The 18,900-nt window shown below is 37.9% G+C and overlaps 1 protein-coding gene across 6 annotated transcripts in view; it reads left to right on the top strand.

Moving 5' to 3' along the window:
• pam (peptidylglycine alpha-amidating monooxygenase) overlaps window positions 1–18,900 on the top strand; it is a 229,302-nt gene that overhangs the window by 9,270 nt on the left and 201,132 nt on the right. The window contains exon 2 of one of the 6 annotated variants that reach the window (XM_043709995.2): window positions 13,936–14,062. The exons of 4 other annotated variants lie outside the window; for them this stretch is intronic. The gene's annotated coding sequence lies outside the window, so the exon portion shown is untranslated. Of the gene's footprint in view, window positions 1–13,935; window positions 14,063–14,876; window positions 15,094–18,900 lie in introns of those variants that run through there. One more of the 6 variants, XM_043710003.2, reaches the window with a different exon arrangement.

Below are 18,900 nucleotides of genomic sequence, written 5' to 3'. Positions count from 1 at the left end.
GAACACATGCACCAGTCAGTTTCGTAACAGTTTCTACCCTACTGTTGTTAGAATACTGGATGGACTCACAAACTCTTAACATTCGCCTGTACCTCTGTTTTGTTTTTGCTGCTGTTTATACCTATTTATTTGTCTATGCTACTTAACTCTGTGATCTGCTAGCATTGCTTGCGAGACAAAGCTTTTCACTGTGCCTTGGTACAAGTGACAATAAATTCAATTCAATAATGAAACTGTAATCCACAGTGTAGTTTCTTGATGTTTGCTATCAGTAGCTCACTGAGAATTCTGCCACCTTCATTAGTCGCATCTGTTATTTTTATTTCTGAAATGAATCTTTTTGTTTCAAGTTTGACCTTCTGCAGTGTTACTATAAAAGAATGTAACAGTGAAAATCTGTGAAAATTATTCATGTTGGTCTGAACAATGCACCCTTCTTATCAGACAGACTATTGCAATTGGATGCAATTACGTCATTAGTTGTAGTCTCCTAAAAGCAGATGTAATTCAGTCATTCATACCTGTAGATGTTTGAGAGTAAGGAACAAATGGGACCATATAACTGCATCCAAATGAATATTCCAATGGTTTCTACATTGAAGAGAACACAGTTACCAAAATAACAATCCAACAACTTTATAATTAGCAGTATATATTTCAATTTGCTGACTGAATTCAGCTTAATGTATTATTCGGTTTTAGTGTCAAAACTTTAGATGTAGGGAAATACCTCCCATTGCCTGAGTTTGTCAGGTTGGTGAAATAGCCTTGGAGTTTTTAAATTCCTGTGTGGAATACATTGTCAAATCAAGCTAATCTGTTTTTTCAGCATTTAGTTTTCCTTTCTGTATGATTATCTTCCATTTCTGACTTATCAAATCTTTTAGTTATTTCCTTCCATGGTAGGACGACTCGTGCTGGAGAAACTTAGCAGGTCTGGCAGAACCTATAGAGAAAAATCAAGAGTTAGTGTTTTGAATTCAGTGACGTTTTCAGTCAGAACTGAAAACATCTGGGAAATAGTGATATTTTGCAAAAAATGGGGATGGGGTGAGGGAGTAGAATTGATGGTGCTGATGCAGAGAAAGAGAGGGGAAAAGGCGAGGCAAACAAAGGGGTTTATGGTCAGCCAAGAGGAAGGTAAATGCTGAATGGTTGCTAATGAGAAATATGCTTCCACATTCCTATGTTGTCTCATCTGGAAAAGACTCATTGGACGTAGAACATAACTCTATTGCTCTTTCCACAGATACTAGACGAGCAGGAGGCTAGAAGAACACAGCAAGCCAGGCAGCATTTAGGAGGGGGAGAAGTCAACATTTCGGGTATTACTCCTGAGGAAGAGTTATACCGGAAATGTTGACTTCTCCACCCCCTGATACGGCCTGGCTTTCTGTGTTCTTCCAGCCTCCTGCCTGTCTATTTTGGATTCCAGCATCAGCAGTTTTTTTGTCTCTTTCCACAGATGCTGTCAGATATGTTTTTGTCAGATTTCCAGCATCAGCAGGACTTCACTTTTATGACTTATCTTGTGGACTTAGTTACTGAAATAACATTGTAATAGTTAATAAGCTGATCCTAGTATCTATTTGAGGTAGCTCTCTGAACTCCTTATTTACTGGTCTTTCTCTTTTTCAATTGTTCAATAAATAAATAACACATTATCATTCTTGTTTGGCTCAGAAATTAATTCAGTCATTTCTCCAAGACTGGAAATTTCCTTCAGCCCATGCAGCTGATGTCAAATGCAAATAGCCAAAGTTCAACTCCACTAACAATCCTTTCTAATTACAAAGGGGTCATCTTACAGAGACTGACTGGATGGACCTTACAGTTCCAATACTAGTGAATGTTGAGATGCTTGATGCTTTTGAATCTGTGTTTAAATCTGGAAGTTGCATTGCCTCTGAAAAGGCTCTGAAGGAGTCAACAGTGATGGTGCTCGTTTGGGGAGGAAGGAGTAGGGAGAAAGATTCATTTTCTAGTTCAAAAACAAATTGTTGGGGATACTCGATAGATCTGGCAGCATTTTTGTTTCTGATCTTCAGCATCTACAGTTCTATTATTTGAAAATGAACATATAAAACACTGTCAGAAATGTAGGATTTGCAAACAAGCCCGTAATAAATGTTGAATGACTAAACTGAATTCTGTAGAGACAAATGGTAGAGAATGCTTATATAAGAAAGCTGAGTGCTACTTAATCATTCTGCCCCTCAAAATGGCACTTACAGCTCCTCAGACCTGCCTGTATTTGAGAAAAGAGCAAGGCAGAATGAGAGAGGAGCCACTGGAGGAGCCTGAAATTAAAAATACACGAGAGACTCCGTAAAGTCATTGTAGATCTGTTAATGAGTTAAAGGCCAACTTCAAGGGTTTTGTCTTTAGCACATAGCATCAATATGGGCATGGCATCCCAGGTTTGCATCTCGCTATTAGGTATCCCCCGTCATCTCCTTGATGGCTCGACTATTTGGGCTACTACAGCCTATGAAGAATGCAAGACTGCAGTTTTTACAGTGGCCAGTGGATAACACTTTGCCACTAACTACAAAGTCTAGTTTTCCTTGCCAAGCATATTTTGGGGAGCTACACCAAATGAGTACCTATCAGTTAAGAAATTGTTTTTCACATTTGAATAATAGGATAAAAGAAACAAAAGCAAATGGGTACAATGTTGGTTGAATGACAGGAATCAAAGATTGATGCTCATTCGATATTTTTTGGATGGGAAGAAACGATTGTCGTAAATTTACCCAGGGGTTAATGTGACGTTTGCTCTTCTTGGAATACACGAATGACCTCAGTACAGAATGCTGTTTCAAGATTTGTAGCAGATATGAAACTTGAAAGAATTGTGTACTGAGAAGATAGTTTAGAACATAAAAAGAGCATGCGTTACTGGTACAGGTGGACTGGTGACAAAAGCAATTTAATACAAAGAAATGTGAAAAGGTTCATTTTGGTCAGAAGAATGTTGAAGAGATGATATAAAATGAGGGTACAATTCTAAATTGAATGCAAGAATGGAATGTTCTGTGTGTATACATGCATAAATCATTGAAGGTGGGCAGGACAGGTTCAAAACACAATAAAACATCCTAGCATAATTTAGACTTTATTAGTAAAAACATGGAGAGCAAGAGCAATAAATTAGAACATACAACAATGAAGCACAGGAACAGGCTGTATGGCCCACACTTGTGAGCTGACCATGTTGCCATTTTGAACTAATCCCAACTGCTTGCACTTTGTCCATATGCCTCTATTCCCTGTCTGCTCATGTGTCTGACCAAATGCTGCTTAAATGTTGATTTTGTATCTGCTTCTACACTTCCCTTGACAGTGTATTCCAATCATCTACCACACTCTTGAATTAAAAAAAAAACTTGCCTTGCACATTTAAACTTTAAACTCCTTTAAACCTTACTCTTCCACTCACTTTTTAAACCTGCTCATCCTAGTATTTGATATTTCCACCTGAGTCACAGACTCCAACTATTCACCCTGTCCATGCGCCTCATGATTTCATATGCTTCTATCAGGTCGCCCCCTCCCTCTGCCTCTGACATGCTTGTAAAAACAATCCAGGTTTGTCCAATCTCTCATAGCAAATCCAGACAACATCCTGGAAAACCTTTTTTGCACCATCACCAAAGCCTCCTCATTCTAGTTTTGCAGGGATCAGTGTTGAAATTACAAATATTCATAATCATATATTAATGATCTGGACAAAAATCTGAGGGCATTGTTGCTATGTTTGCAAGTGGCACAAAGATAGCTGGCGAATAGGTTGTGTTGAGGAAGTGGGGAGGCTGCAGAAAGACTTGGACAGGCTGAGAGAGTGGGCAAAGAAGTGGCAGATGGAATGTGGGAAAGTGAGAGGTTATGCACTTTGGTAGGAAGAACAGAGGCATAGACTATTTTCTAAAATGGTAAAGACTTCAGAATCTGAAGCACAATGGTTCAGGACTGTCTTAGGAATAGCATGCAGGTTTACTTGACACTTAAGAGGGCAGTGTAGGTAGGATAATGAAGAACGCATTTGGTATGCTTTCCTTTAGTCAGAGTATAGAGTACAGGAGTTGGGAGGTCATGTTGCGGCTGTGCCGGAAATTGGTTAGGCCACTATTGGAATATTGTATTCTGGTCTCCTTCCTATCAGAAGGATGTTGGGAAACTTGAAAGGGTTCAGAAAAGATTAACAAGGATGTTGCCAGGGTTAGAGGATTTGAGCTATAGAGAGAGGCTGAATAGGCTGGGGCTGTTTTCTTTGGAACATCGGAGGCTGAGGAGTGACCTTAGAGGTTTATAAAATCATGAGGGGCATGGATAGGATAAATAGACAACGTCTTTTCCCTAAGGGGGGGGGGTGTCCAGAACTAGAAGGCATGGGTTTAGGATGAGACGGGAAAGATACAAAAGGGATCCAAGAGGCAACTTTTTCCCGCAGAGGGTGGTATGTGTATGGAATGAGCTGCCAGAGGAAGTGGTGGAGGCTAGTACAATTGAAACATTTAAAAGCCATTTGGAAGGGTATATGAATAGGAAGGAGAAAGTGAGGTCTGCAGATGCTGGAGATCAGAGCTGAAAATGTGTTGCTGGAAAAGCGCAGCAGGTCAGGCAGCATCCAGGGAACAGGAGAATCGACGTTTCGGGCATAAGCCTGAAGAAGGGCTTATGCCCGAAACGTCGATTCTCCTGTTCCCTGGATGCTGCCTGACCTGCTGCGCTTTTCCAGCAACACATTTTCAGTATATATGAATAGGAAGGGTTTGGAGGGAAATGGGCTAAGTGCTGGCAAATGGGACTAGATTGGGTTGGGATATCTGGTTGGCACGGACGGGTTGGACCAAAGGGTCTGTTTCCATGCTATGCACCTCTGACTCTTTGACCAGAATGGCGCACTGTGCTCCAAATGTGGCCTAACTAAACTTTTATACAGCTGCAACATGATGTGCAGACTTTTATATTCAGTCCCTGAACAATGAAGGCAAGAATGCCTTATGCCTCCTTTACCACCTTATCCGTTTGTGTTTCCACTTTCAGGGCCAAGATCTCTTTCCATATCAGTGCTGTTAAGAGTCCTGCCATTTACTATATACTTTCCTCTTTCATTTGACCTCCAAAAATACATCACCTCCCATTGACTGGATTAAACTGCATCTGCCATTTCTCCACCCAACTTTCCAACTAATCTATATCCCGCTGTATCCTTTGATAAGCTTCCTCACTATCCACAACCTCCATTTTCATGTCATCTGCAAATTTACTAGTCAGACCACCTAGATTTACAAACTAGAAACAACAGATGTCCTGGCACTAATCGTTGTTGAACACCACTGGTCGCAGACCTCTAGACAAAAAAATCACCACTCCACAACTACCGTCTGTCTTCTATGACCAAGCCAGCTTAACAACTCACTGTGTCCCATGTGATTAAACTTCTGGACCAGCCCACTATGCGGGACCTTGTCAAATGTTTTAGTAAACGCCATGTAGGCAACATCCACTGCCCTACTTTCATCAATCATCATCATCGTTTGCTCAAAAAAAATCAAATTTATGAGGAAGACCTCCCTCACCCAAAGTCATGCTGACTATCCCTAATATGTCCATTCTTTTCCAAATGAGAGAAGAAATTCTGTAACTGAGAATCTTCTCAAATCGTTACCCTACTATTCGCTGGCTGACAATTTCTTGTTTTATCCCTGTTGACCTTCTTAAACAAGACAACAACTTTGTCTATTTTGCCATCCTTAAGGAACCTCGCCTGTGGCTAAAGAGGATACAAAAATATCTGTCAAGGCTCCAGCAAAAAAGCAGAAATTGCTGGAAAAGCTCAGCAAGTACAGCAGCATCTGTGGAGAGAAAGCAGAATTAACATTTTGGGTCCTCCCCCAAAAAAGCAGAAATTGCTGGAAAAGCTCAGCAAGTACAGCAGCATCTGTGGAGAGAAAGCAGAATTAACATTTTGGGTCCAGTGACCTTCCCTTAGAATAGTTCTGAGCAAGTGTCACTTGACCCAAAACATGAACTCTCATTTCTCTCCACAGATGCTGCCATATCTACTGAGCTTTTCCTGTAATCTCTGTTTTTGTTTCTGACTTACAGCATCTGTAGTTCTTTTCGATGTTATCCAGAATCTCCTCCCTTGCTTCCCTCAGTATCCTGGAACAGATCCCATCAGGCCTTGGGGATTTATCTATCTAATGGTTTGCAACATACCTGAGCTACATCATTGAAGTACAGAAGCATCCTGTAAGTGGATTGGAGATCAGCCATAAAAGTTGTTAAAAGTTGGCACATATCTGTGGATGTGGGACGTGTGTAGCTGGTGACTTCACCAGGTACCTACTCTGACTTCTATGTCAGGATTTCTCAACATTAAGCTTGTTTCGAGTATTTAGTAAGATAGGAAATCGAATGGCGAATTAGGCCATTAACAAGGTTATTAACAAACAATATTCTGCCTTATTTGGCAACGTTCAGCTCCATTACCCAAAACTGACTTTACAGCTTGTCAAAAGCTTCAAAGATGGTACAAGATGCTCCTGCTGTTGAGATGGGCCTTGCTGGGCTTCCCCTCTGATTCTGCTACAAACCTCATCACTTCCAATATCCATCAGACTTCTGTAAGATTCTGTTCAATATGTTTCAATCAAGTCACCTCTCGCTCTTCTAAACTCCAGCAAACCTAACTGTTCCTCATAAGACAAGCCACCCTTTCCAGATATTATCCTTTTAAGTCTTCTCTGAACTGTCTCCAATACATTTTAAATAGATAACCAATGGTGCACAGTAATCCATGTATGGTTTCACTAGTGCCATATATAACTGAAGCATAGATTCCCTACTTTTATATTAAATTTTTCTTGCCATAAATTATAACATTCTATTAGCTTTCCTAATTATTTGTTGTATCCACAAACTAACCTTTTGGGATTCATGCACTATGACAGCCAGATTCATCTGCACCTCGGAGCTCTGCAATCTCCAATTAAAGTCTTTTTGTAATTCTTCTGTCAAAATAGACATTTCAAACATTTTGCATATTATGCTCCAACAGCTACATCTTTGTTCACTAACTTAACTGAGCAAATCTTTGGATAATCTTATGTTCATTTCACAACTTAAATTTCCTGTCAAGGTTGGAAAGTTAGCAACCATGCTTTCTGTCACTGCATCTAAGTCAAAATAGTAAACAGTTGAGGTCCCAGTCCCAATCCTGTAGCATACTGTACAATACATTTTACCAACCAGAAAATAACACATTTACACCTACTGGCTGCTCCCTAGAACTGAGATGTTACCTCACCGCCCAACCTGTGACATTGGGAAGCAATTGCAAACAATCAATGAGAAGCATTGCCAAGAAAATAGATGGGGATAAAACATCAGTAGACAATGAACTAAGTACAAATCTTCAGGCAGAACGCACATGAATAAATGAGTCATTCAGTCCCAAATTAGAATATCTAATATCTTCTCCACAAAGTATTAGATTAGCAGGTCTGCTGTTACATGGATTTGCTCTCCCATTTTAAAATGCTTGCTATTTTCTAAGACAGTGACATCGTTCCAAATAAATTGTGCTTATCCAGTTTGAACACTCTGTATTAGAAACTATCAGGACTGGAGAATATTTCAAGCATCTTTTCTTTGGTTACCTTTTTTAAGCATAAATCAAGCATGATCCTTTACTTGATCCTTTATTTTTCATTGTGCCGCTGTTATTTTGTCATCTTCAAAGGAAAATTGAATGCAACGTTGTAATTTAGCAAATCTGCCATTGCCAACCTGGTATGATCCCGCATGTCCCTTGGCAGCTTTGTTTTGTCTGTGTTCTTCTTCTGCTCTTTGGTCTTGAACAATTTTTGCAGCTCTTAATCATCTGGATATTTTCCAAGCTGGTTTTTACAGTTTTCCAAGTCTCCTGGACTTTCTGTTCAAGTAAATGTGAAAGAAAAGTCCTGTGGCACTTTTTAAAGAATTTGTTGCATGCGCTGGTGAACCTCTATATCTCAATTAATATACCTAAAATGGATTAACAAATGACTTACCAACGCGCCTGTATACTTCAGTAAAATAGTTAATTCGCCAAGAAGCATGTGTGATCAAGGTGATTATATGAACAGATATTTCTTCAATTAAGTGAACTTTTTATCCTATATTGAGTATATTTCAACCAAAACTAGACATTTTCACCTGTTAGCGTAGGATTGCTGATTTCAGCATTAACTTGAATAGTCGAAAAATGTTCATGTTTCTTTGTAACAGCAGTGTATTGTTCCTATCAGTAACCCTGTAACACTTATTTCTCTGCTTTTTTTTCTCCTTTTGTTAATTGTAACTTTTCTCATTCTGTGTAGTAACTATTGATGAACAAGACTGGGTACATTACACAAAAATGTACCCTTTAAGGTGACAAAGGAAAAAAATTGCTTTTATATACAGTAAACATTGTGAGCAGAGCTAATGATTCAAGCGTGAGATTATTTGTGAAATATGCAGAGCATGCTTGTTTGTGACACTTCATTTTCTACACCATGGGAATGTAACATTTCAATATGTTAAATTTACAATACATGTGCAATGATATGAGAATATTGTTTATGGGCGTTCAGAAATAACAGCTGTGGTTTGCAGTGCAGTGAATTCCAGCTACTTTGGTAGACCCCACAGTTCTTCTGATTCACTGAATCATAATTTCTCTGTCGTCCTTCCTTTCCCTACCTAAAAAAATTCTTACCATCTGGTGAATCACCCTTTCTACTTAATATACAATTCGTGTTTTTGCTCTGAGAGATTAACTGGAATTATGTAGAAATTGCAAACTTGCTAACTGTCCCATTGTTGTTCATTTTCCATTAGACTAGTAGTTCTGTCCATGAAACTTAGTTCCAGCCCTATATATCTGCCTTGTTTACATATACTATCTTTTCCATCTCTGCACCCCATTCTTAAATCAATCTGTCTGTTTTATTTACTTATTACCATGTGTATTTTGTTACAAAATTAGTGAAAATGCATTGAATAGAGTCACCATTCTCTTGTGCCATCCAAAAATATGGATAACTAAACCAAAATGTAGAATACAAAGGCAGAAAAATAAATGAAGTGTTCAACTTTACAGCCTATTTTAAATTGCTAATTCTATGGTTGCACTCCACAGCATCACAACTCTGTATAAAAGCTACTTTTCTCTGTTCCGAATCTCTGAAATGTCATTGTGGATCTATCCCGCTTTCTTCCAATCACCTCATATTGGAATTGGGTGTTTTTTTTTAAGATTTGTGGAGGTAGATCTTATAGCATCAGAGACTTCTGCATGGTTGCTGGTTAGGTTTCTTATGTAATTGTATTCTTCTCAGCATGTTACTGATGCATGTGTGGGTAAAATGTCAGAGATTCTGAAGCCCTCCAGCATCTTCCAAGCTCTAGTATCCAAGTGTCAAATGTAAAACGTCTCCTGGACTTTAGCCTCTGGAACTCACGAGTACCACCTGGGGGACAGAGAGAGGTAAATTGTTAGATTGTAAAGGCATTGAGAATATATGGAGAAAATGGGAACATGGAATTGAGGTAAAGGATCACATTTAAATGGCAAAGCAGGCTCAAAGTGTCAGATTGCAAATTTCTGCTCCAAGGTTCTGTTTCTACATTTCAACCTTTGCTCATTAACTCTACCCACGTCAGAAGATATCAGGTTCCAAGCAAAACGTGGCAGTATGCTTTAGTGATGCCTGCCTAAAGGTTCAACTGAAGCGTAAAGACCTTGGGGGAAAGCAAGTTTTTTCCTTGTGTGTAGTACAAAAGACCATTTCAGATGGAGAGAGATTACAGCAGAAGTTGGCGTGAGTGGGCAGCTCAAATGAAATTGGCTCTGGTGCCATGAGATGAATAATATACCCTGGCAAGAAAAGTGCCACTATCGAATTAATGCTTCACGCTCCTATGCCTCTCAGTATTATAAGGTTACTGCAGGGGACTTGTACAGGAGGTTGTGTGCCAAGTACTTCTATCAGATGCTTCATGTGCAATTGATGTTTGTCATTTCATTGCAGTTATCAGTGTGGCACTATTGGCACCAGAGTGGTACTGCCTCTGTCACATCTGCCAATGTTCACTAAGATATGAAAGGAGATACAACACACTCAGATCCCCAGCTCAACTACATTTCATCGCAACTTAGAGCTTTCCACCAAAGACTTGAATGGGACAAGGTACAGCCATAATAAATGGTCATTTGAATTGAGCTCTCTTTCAAGTTCACTCCTATTTGCATCCTCGGGTTAGATCCGCTAGCGGCAACCAGTGTGACTGCCTTGCTTGGTAGGTTGGATGGCCTGGTCAGGCTTCACCCCAAACAGTGCAAGCATTGAACAACAAGCTAGATTGCATATGACTGAGACTTCTTATGAGTTGATCAATACAGAAAGACTTCATTGCTAACACTGTTCAAAGAAATGCTTTGTTTATGATAGAGCTAAGTAACTGAAGTTTTTACTCAATAGAACTTGGAGGAAGAAGTCCATTCAGCTATACTTGAGATTTGTGATCACACAGGACTGTGCTTGTGAATGTAATTGTAGTAAGCTGCGGTGCTAATAAGTGTTTATAACCTAGTAATGAAAGCAAAACAGTTTCCTGACCATGAAGGTCAGAAAAGCTGATCTATCTGAGAGTGATAGTCCATGCAACACAATCTTGTGGCACAGTGGTAGTGAACCTACCTCTAGACAGAAACCTAGATTCAACTCCCACTTGCTCTGTAGGTGTATAATATCTGAGCAGGTTCATTAGAAAAACAGGTTAAATTTATTTTAAAAAGGCTCTTGTGGAGCAGTGGGAGTGTCTCTAACACTGAAATAGGTGGTCTTGGTTCAAGTCCAACTTGCTCCAGTGGTGTGTAATAACATTGCTGAACAAGTTGGTTAGAAAAATATCTGAGAATTAATAAAAAAATATTTAACTCGTGGTTGGGTAACTGAATTTTTGCCACCTGCCCAATTGGGTTTCCTGTTCACCCTTCTAAAAGCTCTGGGCATGGAAATTTCCACAAGTGTTTGCATCCATTCTCTATCACCTATTTGAAGTCATCAATACATGTATCAAATTCCCATGCAATATTTTTGTTCTAAAGAAAATAGCCTTAATTGTGAGTTTGCTTCCGATTTTTACACCTTCATGCTAGACAGTCTCGTGTTTAATCTTTGTTTAATTTCCATTGCCTTAATGTCCTATCTTTGATTTGCAGCCTTAAGTTATTACAGCTTCAAATAATGTCTGACTAGGGGGTTTTAATAATTATTCTCATTATATCTCCATTTCTACACTCTGATTTGCCATAATATATGCATTTTTAAAAGATGACCCTAGTAATAAGTTGTTTTTAATATCTTGTGAATCTAACTTCAAATTTCTGTCCAAGCTTATTAACATGAGCCATAGAATAGATCAGAGAGAACTGATCGATGTAGTGTTTTTGGATTTTCATAAAGTTTATGATGCAGCCTCACATTGAGGTTGATGTGCAAAATTGAAGCACATGGGATTGCAGGCATTATATGATTTAAAAGCATGGTTACCTGACAAAACAGTACGACTAAGTGTCTCTGTTGCAGAGCAGAAGGTGATGAATAGTGGGGTACTGCAGGGGTGTTTGGGGGCTCAAGGTATTCACAATATACATCAAACTCCTGATCCAAATTGATGCTGGATATTTCCAAGTTTGTCGACAATGCAAACTAGGTAGGTTTGAGTGGTGAGAACGATGTAAAGAGGTAATTAAGACAGGCTGGGTGGATACATCTGTGAAGATTCCGTATTCTGGGTAAAGTTGTCCACTTCAGTAGGAAAAACAGATTGGCAAAAGTATTATTAAATTGTTATACTTTGGCAAATATTTCTGTACAATGGACCTGATGTTTGACTTTGTACAAAACTAGGTTCAAGTGTAGCCATCAATTAGAAAGGCAGATGGAATGTTGGACCAATTGGAATATTGCGTGCAATTCTGGTCTCCTTCCTATCGGAAAGATGCTGTGAAACTTGAAACGGTTCAGAAAAGATCTACAAGGATGTTGCCAGGGTTGGAGGCTTTGAGCTATAGGGAGAGGTTGTATAGGCTAGGGCTGTTTTCTCTGGAGTGTCAAATGCTGAGGGGTGACCTTAGAGGTTTATAAAATCATGAGGAGCATGGATAGAATAAATAGACAAAGTCTCTTCCCTGGGGAGAGGGAATCCAGAACAAGCGGGCATAGATTTGGGGCGAGAGGGGAAAGATATAAAAGAGACCTAAGGGGCAACTTTTTCATGCAGAGGGTGGTACGTGTATGGAATGAACTGGCAGAGGAAGTGGTGGAGGCTGGTACAATTGCAACATTTAAGAGGCATTTGGATGGGTATATGAATAGGAAGGGTTTGGCCAGGTGATGGCAGGTGGGACTAGATTGGGTTGGGATATCTGGTCGGCATGGACGGCTTGGACCGAAGGGTCTGTTTCCGTGCTGTACATCTCTATCTCTCTGAGAGTCTGAGTACAAGAGCAAAGAAATCTTAATGCAGTTGTCTAGGGCCTTGGTAAGGCCCTAATAAATTATGTACTGCCATAGAGCAGATACAGTGAAAAATCATCAGACTCCTGGAATGGCAGAATTTTCATATGAGGAGAGGTTGAACTTTACTGATCTTCCCAGGGCTGGACAAACTAGATGCAAGGATGGAGATCAAGTACATATCTTAGAGTATGTGGTAGGGCATTTAGGACTAAAATGAAGAGAAATTTCTTCATTCAGTGAATGAACTTGTCGCTTTCACTAGCATGAAAAGCTGAGAAGGTCAAGTTACGAAATATAATTATAAAAGAAATAGATTTCCTGGCACTCAAGATATAAAGGGATATGGGAACAGCGCAGGAATACAACATTGAGATAGTGAACCAAGCACAATCATTAAATTGTAGAACATACTTCCATTTTCTTTGCTCTGATGTTTAAGGAGCATTGTAGCAAGCCAAGAGGAGTTTTAAAGGCTGGTGCCATTGAAAGCTGACCATTGTTCATAATTGGGAAGTGTTCATAGTTTGAAAGTGCCTGTTTTGTAATTTACACTGAACTTTTATTAGTGATTTTTTTTTTGCAGGTTTTTTTTTGCAGTGTGTCTGGCTGTGCAGGTTTCACAATATGCAAATTCTCAAACAAGTATTGCTTGTAAAGATAACTTTCAACTCTTGACTTAAAACATGGTTGAATTTATGTGGCACCAAGGTCAGTGGTAAGTTTACTTTTATATAAGTGATTTAGTCTTGCGCAGACAACAATCTGCTAGGAGGGCAGATTAAAGCAGTGCGTCTATCTTGAGGGCTGAAGGAAATTGCAATATAGGAGGGGCATAGCTACAAAGGGATTTTAAAATAGGAATAAAAACTGTGCGAATGTTAGGGCTTCCTCCATGCAAGATAGAACTTCCCTCATCCATTCCTTTCCCATATCTCCATCTGTCTCTGTCAGGCTGCTCTTTGTAAATGATGATTAGCTTGTGTTGCATCCTTCACTTTAATTATTTTTGTGTAGTGTACCATTTCTTTATACATTTAAAACTCATCCCCGTGTTCATGCCCTCTTGTGACCAAATCACCAACCAGTCGAAATAATTTTGGTCTTGTTAGAAAAATGTTGAAATGTGTATGAACATGCTGAGTAGGCCAAAATCACTACTTGTGAACACATTATCGGACGCTGCACAGGTACGTAAACTACTAACAAGTAGCCACAGTCCAACAAGTGCTTTGCATAACACAGTGATTAAACTCAACAAAACTCATAATCATATACATTTCTAAATCTCCTGATTCTCTCTAAACTGTTAACAAATTAGTGTGAATGTTAATGAAAAACCATTCTTAATATGCCAATATATCTTATTTTATAGATCTACATGTACATCTGCGACATCAAACTGCATACTAATTGCACAAAACGTAATATAAAACTTGAGGTTTAACAGCGTAAGAGTACTTGTGGTTGGTGACCCGATAACAAGGAGGCATAAATACAAGGTGAATTCTCATAGTGCTTATTTTCCTTTGTGCAAATACAATACGATAAGTGTTGCGAATAATTTTATATGCTTATAATATTGCTTCTGAAGTACAGTGCATAATATTAAAGGGGATGAGTTAGTCTAGTATAGCGTGGAGGTAGTAACAGCACAGGCATTGGCCAAATGGCTCTCTTTTGTGCTGAAGGTTCTGTGAACAGAATGTGTCTGATCTTTTATGTCAACGTTGCTGATGATTACATGATATGGATACTCATACAACACTTTATTCTGACACACATTTGTTTAGATTTTACCCAATTTTTAATTAACCAGGAATTACAATTGAGCTTGAACATATTAAAATTAATGAATATAACAATTTTTGTTTAGAATTTTAAAGCTACCCTCCCAAACGTGAGCTAACCCTATCCTATTTGTAATTATTGAAGTATTGGTGCATTTACTTGCTAATCAGTGGAAAAGAGGAGAAGCCAAGCTTGGGCTAAGTTTAACAATCAGGAGCAAAAGGTAACAAAACAGAATACTTAAGATTGCAATTACATCATTTGAAAGGTTAATTCATACAATGCTCGTTCTGGTGTTTTGCCGGCTGATAATACAAATCTTCTTTTCAAGTACCGTGTATAAATGAATGTCAGAAGAATGGTATTTATGAGTCCCAGTGCTGATCAGTACTATTCTGTAATTAGAAAAGTAGATCTTTCATAGATATCTACTGCATGGAAAGACACTGTACACCATATTAAGATTGAATTTTATTGCCTATTCAGAGATGTGAAGTTCAGTGGCTGAAGCTCTAGGAAGTTGCTAAAGCAATTAGAGGCTTCTGTCTCTCTGTGCAAGATGTGGTTGCCATAGTTGCTCCTGCAGCAAAGTCAGCAGTGATGATGTCAATGGGAATGTAGGCTGATGCATCGCGTCGACACTATAATGACTCACTCGTTTAAAAGGAACTGGCAATCCTACAGCAATCTATCTATCACACTTGGATGCTTGTCTTTGAAGAAAATGCAGGCTTTTCATAGTGTAAGTGTTTTATGCAAGTTCCCTTGATTTTAATTATTTTGTTGATATACATTTATAATTCACCATTTCATTTGAAAATGCACCTAAGATAAGACTAAAGTAAATTGATGTCTACTACAAGCTTTATCATTTAAACATCTTGAAATAGTGAAAAAATAGTGTTTTATTTGGGACATGGGGTGATTTTTCTTTTGTTTTCACAGCGCACACATTGTAGGGCTAATCTATTTAGTTTGGTGCAAATTTATTGTGATTGAGGTTTCTGTTCTGATGTTCCATGGCTGCAGGGATAGCTGGAGGCTCCTGTTGAGTTTTTAAATGGACGTGTGAATGCTTGCTGAATTTGGACTTCCAAAATGCATTTTAAGATTCAATAAAGTCTAGTTTCTCGATCAGTAGTATTTTGTACGATGCATGTTAGTGTTACAGTACATAAAATACTAAAATGGAGCAATAAATCAATAAAACTTAGTGCTGAACAACAAGAATCAGTTGTATTTAATTGTTAAATCGAGTACTGTTGATGTAGAACATCTGAATCTTTTTAAACCATGATGCATTTTGAAACATACAGACTTTTATCCCCTCTTCTCATTTCAAAGGACTTAGCAGCAGAGCATTTTTCAATAACTTGAGTTAATTTGCATTTATGAAATATTCCCATCTGTGAGAAATATTTTTTCAATTGTGGATCTTTTTTAAGAGTTTAAAAAGATTCTGCTTTTGGATTTAAATACAAATTTGTGTCTGCCATGTTGTTTATTTCATGGCAATCATAAGTTGCTGTTTTACGCAAACTAAACAGTGTGTAAATGAAGTGCTTCTATCAGCCATTCTGTTTCGTATAGATTAAAAAGAAATTCCCACTTAGATTGTCATTTGTTTTAGATCGACATTAATATTTTGTAATTTACCCAGCATGAAATTGGAGGTATGCTTTCACCCTGCTGCCAAGCTAATATGTGCATCAGGAATGAATGCATTAAGTTCAGAAACTCATTGGCATGTCAGTGCAGCATAAGTATGGGAACTATCGGGGCTGACCATTTAATTGGGCTGTGTTGCAGAATTTTGTTTTGGCCTTTCACATCGTAATTATGTGGGACTAAAATTCTATTAGTTTCTAAACTCAAAGTTTACTGCACATAGTTGTCCTGCTAATTTATGTATGCATTAAAGTCTGATTCTAATTCTGCAATTCCGAAGTATGGAGATTTTAGTTTTACAGACATTTTGAACCAAATACTGTTGCATTTATAATGCATACGAATGCATTTTCAAAGACCATAAGAGGTAGGATTAAAAGTAGGCCATTCAGCCCATCAAGTGTGCTCTGTCATTCAGTGAGATCACAGCTAATGAAAATACTGAACTTCACTTTCTTGCCTTTCCCAGCAAAACTTTATTCCTTTCCTGATTAAAAATCTGTCTGTTAGCCTTGAATATACTTAACCTAGTCAACAGCCTTCTGCAGTAAAACATTTCACAAATTCACTATCCTAAGAGATGAAATGTCTCCATACCTCTGATTTAAATATGTGACCCTTATTCTGAGATTTTGCCCTCTGTTCCTCTGCGTTCTGGCATTTGTTGTATATATTAAGTATTGAAATGAGTAGCTTGTCAGCAACTGGTCCTGGTTGAAAGCTGAATTCTGAGTATATCCCCTGCCAGATGCCATCAACATCTTGCAAAATCAAATATATTTTATAATGTATTTCTTCATAAAATTGGCAGTTTATCTAAAGTAGACCTAAATATGGTAGGAAAATTAAAAAGGAGTTGTAATTTTCAGGAATGCTTCTAGTAATATTTTCTATTTGTGCATGAGAATATGAAAAATATTTTTAGTGTAAGCAGGAAAAATGCATTTTGAAACTGATCCCTCGTATAAAAGCTTGAACCTCTTGAAAATCAGTAGGGGAGGATTCACCATTAATTTTAAACAGACCTTTCTGGAAAATATAATTCATGATGTAGTTGCCATAGTTGCACCTGCAGCACTCTGACACCTTATGCAAAAGGGTCAATTTCATGTGTGGGTATCGGAAGATGATTCAGCTATGAAGGATGTTGTAGCTGAATCCACTTTCATCTTCAAATAATGCAGTGACATTTGCACTTTCCAGCAAGCGCTACTGGATATCAGTCTGCAGTAGAAATCTTCAGTGATTTCTACTGAAGAAACTTCCTTGTTAAAAATAACACTTTTAAATACTGCAGTTAAACACTGCAGTTTTGAATACTCCACAATGAGCTAATCCAGTGATTGAGAATTAATAAAGAGCAGAAAACATCCAGTCCAACAGCAAATCTGATTTGGTGCAATAGGAATATGTTGTGACTCTGACATGGGTGTTGGTCATCTTATGATTCTCAAAAAAAGGGGAAAATACAGCAGGATAAAAACTCCTGTGTTAATTAGGAATTGTTAAATCTAATGTACTAATATAGCATACTGGTAAGTGATCATGTCAAGTGATTTCTGTTTAATTTTCTTTGGCGAGAAGCGCACACTTTAATCGGTTGTGAAAGACCGACATAAAAAAATGTTGGTCAATAGGATTTTGATTGCCAAACAAGGTTATCTTGTTGTCATTTTTGCTACAGGATGCAAAATATATGCAACTTCTACTCTTTTGTATAAAAAGGGTGTTGAGGGTAAGGCCAACAATTAACAAAAATCAATTTGCAACATGTCGATGTCTATTTTTCTAAATGTGGCTAGTGATAGGCTATTAGACAACATACGTTTAAAGAATGAAATGCAAATTTAATTTGTGGAACGTGGTGTGCATTGTTTACTGTAATAAGAAGCAAGGGATGTGAAAGATCATAATTTTAGATTTTGTATTATTTCCATTAAAGCAATCCAAAATAGTGCGCAATGCTGCAACTGTATATCTTTGATCTTACACGAATTCAATGTAACATTTTTATAGTAGCACAACATACTTTGGACGCTGGAACTCTAATAAAAGCAGAAAATGCAGAACGTACTCAGCAAGTCAGGCAATATCTATGGAGAGAGAAAGAATTCGCATTTCAATCCTTCATATGATCTTTCAGGTGTGATGAAAGGTCATCAACCTGAAATGTTAATTATTTCACTCTTCACAGATGCTTCAAAATATTTTGAGTATTTTTGGCATCTTCTACTTTGATTTTTCTATCTGTAAGAAAGCAAGCATGGAGTTGATCAGAGATTCTGTAGTTCTTTTGAATGGTGGTGTTTACTTAAGGACCTTGTTACAAATGCACATGTTCCTGTACTCCATTTTTTTTTGAATTGAGAGATTTTCCTTGTTTATTACACTATTGTTTGGATGCAACAACAAAACTAAGCAAATTTTGTGCTGAAGACTTTGGGTTTCAGATTAGTAGCACATGTATTTCTGGGGTAGTGTGGTCACTGGTATTTCGAAAGTACTTTCAATTTAGTCTTAGCTTGTACTTGTGTTTTTCTGTGAGCATTAATACATTTTCTCAATAGCTATTTTGGGCAGCAACCGGCATTATACCTGATTGTATGACTAAAAGGTGATAATTTTTAAAATTAAGCTATTTTGAGGATCAATTATCATATGTAAGCAAGAGATGGTTCATATATAAAATTCAAATATAATCTGAATACTGAGGTCATTGCAGTCCATTTGAATGTTATGACATTTTATTATAGATGGCCATATAGGTAATTTGCACATTTCATTGTTTCAAAATTGTTTGATCTCTTAAAAATCTCCAATAATCTGTTAAACTTTGTCTAATGCACCTCATTTTGAAAAGATCCTTTTTTTTAATGATTAG

The sequence above is a fragment of the Chiloscyllium plagiosum genome, unplaced genomic scaffold, assembly GCF_037043375.1.
Source record: "Chiloscyllium plagiosum isolate Xiang-an unplaced genomic scaffold, Cpla_swu_hap1 HiC_scaffold_2, whole genome shotgun sequence".
NCBI classification, from domain to species: domain Eukaryota; kingdom Metazoa; phylum Chordata; class Chondrichthyes; order Orectolobiformes; family Hemiscylliidae; genus Chiloscyllium; species Chiloscyllium plagiosum.
The sequence above is the reverse complement of the archived record's forward strand: the minus strand, read 5'-3'. Positions and strand labels throughout refer to the sequence as shown.